Source organism: Vigna angularis, chromosome 8 (genome assembly GCF_016808095.1).
Source record: "Vigna angularis cultivar LongXiaoDou No.4 chromosome 8, ASM1680809v1, whole genome shotgun sequence".
NCBI lineage: Eukaryota > Viridiplantae > Streptophyta > Magnoliopsida > Fabales > Fabaceae > Vigna > Vigna angularis.
The window spans coordinates 10,449,571-10,452,396 of NC_068977.1; the positions used below are offsets into that span (position 1 = coordinate 10,449,571).

The 2,826-nt window shown below is 33.2% G+C and overlaps 1 pseudogene; it reads right to left on the minus strand.

The window, feature by feature from the left end:
- Positions 1 to 1,312: 1,312 nt before the first annotated feature.
- Positions 1,313 to 2,283, minus strand: LOC128193707 (pentatricopeptide repeat-containing protein At5g47360-like; annotated as a pseudogene).
- Between the last annotated feature and the right edge of the window lie 543 nt (positions 2,284 to 2,826).

Genomic DNA, 2,826 nt, shown 5'->3' on the forward strand with positions numbered 1-2,826 from the left:
AATCATCGTTTAACTTTTTCTTCTTTTCCATTGTGGGGAACAAATGCATAATAATTCACATTTTTTAATCCATAATTACCATATTCATCATGAGTTCACTGTTTATCAGTGTGAGCTCTTCTTCAACATTTTTTTCTCACTATCTTATTTACTATAACTTCTTTAATAACTTTTCTGTTTTGATTTAAATATAATTTATATTGCAATTCAAAAAATATTAAAAATATTTTTTATCACTCTTCATTTTATAAAATAAGTATACTAATTACTTTTGCAAATTAACTCCATTTTAAACTTTTCAAATATCTTTTCTGTATTTTAAAGTTTTTGATATAGAAGCAACATGTAAAAAAAACACTATGGACCTCCGGCCCAATAGTGTTATATCCACATTGACATACAATAACAAATTTCTTTTGCATCCCATGATTTATTCCTGCATTTTCATGTAGTGCGTAAAAGACAAAACTGTCCTTAGTTTCAATCATTTTCTATGTTAGGTTGCTAGTTTTTTCCTCATCTCTTTCCACAGCCTTCTTTTCATTATTTGCATTAAGATAAAAATAATTCTCAACAATAAGTCTAAATTATGTAACTCACAGTGACTTCTAAATTTACATAAGAAGATATTCTTAGAATTATATAATTCAAAAAAATTAATAATATTTTTTAATTATGAAAATTAGAAGCATCCTTTTAATCAAAATATAACTTTTAGATGGTTTAATTCGAACTTCAAACGTATCTTCTAAATTACACAATTTACAAAAAAAAATTATGAAAAAAAATATTTTTTCATAGAAGATGAATATAAGTCACTTTTAAGTTTCGACTTATACAATGAAAAAAGTTTCCAAATTAAAAATTTTTGAGAAAGATAAATAAATTAAAAAAATAAATAAGAGATCTTCATGCGAAAAAAAAGTATGATGCACAAAAAGAAATTATGAGTCCGTGAATACTGTATAAGTCCAACAACTGGTTGTAAGTTAGAAGATGCCACCTAAATGAAAAAATACTATAAATAATGCAACATATTCATAAAATACTATAAATAATCCCATAAATCAAAATAATTATTATTTTTACATGTTAAATTATTTTATTATAATTAGTAATTAGAACTTAATTATTATATACATTAAGTTTTAATATTATTATATATTTTTATGTTTTAAATAATATAATACACAGAAACTAACGTTTTAAATTATTATTTTTGTAAACGTTATTAAAAAAATGGGGTTCATAGACTAGTATGAGAGTCCAGACTCGTTTTTCACCCCTAATTTTGTTAAAGTTAATGGAAATGTCATTGCACGGTCGCGAAGACCTCGACGAAGCCGCGACAGACGGCAAGACGTTCGATGACCTTGGCAGAGTGGGTCGTTAGTACGTGCCGGGAGCTCGGAATGCGAATGCCACGACACGTGCAGCAGCGTTGCATACCGCCTTGCTGACGAGACTGGGAGTGGAAAAATGGTGGCCTTCGCTCTTCTGATCCTGCATCTTCTCGCTGAGCACCCCTTCGACGTTTTTGCACTCGTAGTGACGCCCACGCAAACTGGCGTTCTAGCTCCTTTAGCAAAAGGCTAGATGCCAAAGTATCAGGTCTGGCATCACCAGAAAGCATTTCCATGAAGAGCTTCATTGCTTCCTCCAGCTTTTTAATCCTTATCAATGAAATCACAAGTGAACTGCAACAATCACCATAAGAAACCCCATGTTCCACCACAAACTTATCAATCAACTTGTAAGCTTCTCCTACACGACCCTCAACACAAAGGCTATCAACCAAAGTAAAAACAGTAACATGATTTGCATGGCACCCGAAGCTTTCATTCTATCCAGAATATCCAATGCTTTCGTCCACTGACCTCTCTTACAGAAACTTTGAATCACAGATATATAACTAACAACATTTGGACGACAATCCCCACCTTTCTCCATTTCATCCAACAACTCCAATGCCATTTCCATAGATCCAGACCTACACAAGCCATTTAAAATGACTGATAAAAGGACCAAATTGGTTGAACATCTATGTACTCTCATAACCTTAAGCAAAGAATAAGCATGCTCTGGGCGACCCACATCACATAATCCCTCCACTATTGCCATGTACGTAATAAGATCAGGGTAAAGATCGTTCAAACTCATCTCCCCGATCAACTTCTCAGCCGTTTCAATGTCGCTTGGGATGACAGGAATTGAGGACTTCAATGACACATTGAGAATCGAGTTTAGGCTTAACCTTGGACAATGAGTTCTCAACACTGCCATTGTTTTGGTGGAGATGGGTACAGAGGGTATCGACCATGCCCATTCGGTGGGTGGAGAAAGGAAGAGTTTTGAGTGCGTCGCAACGCGAGAAAAGCCGAAACTTTACAAATTGGGGCATAGGGTTAGTGGACGAGAAAGAAAAAGGAAGAACGACGAAGGTTGCGTGAAACAGAAAAGGGTCTAATTGATTTGATTACCAGTGCCTGTGTATGTGAGGACGAGACTCCATCAGCCAAGAAATGAGTTGAGTTGGTTCCTTCCTCCTTCTCACACCGCTTCCAAATTCAATGGTTTTTTCAAACATCCTCTGGATAAAAATCAAAAGATACTAAATATTTATTGTTTAGTTTGACAAAAATCTATAATTTTTTATTTATGTAAACAATTTAAAGTATATATTATTTAGATAGAGTAACATCCCAAAATACAGTAATAACCATAATTTAGAATTGATTACAATTAACAGTTAAACCATACAATCTTACACTAATAACAATTATCCCAAAATCGGACATGCTTAAGTACAGAGATAAATACCATACA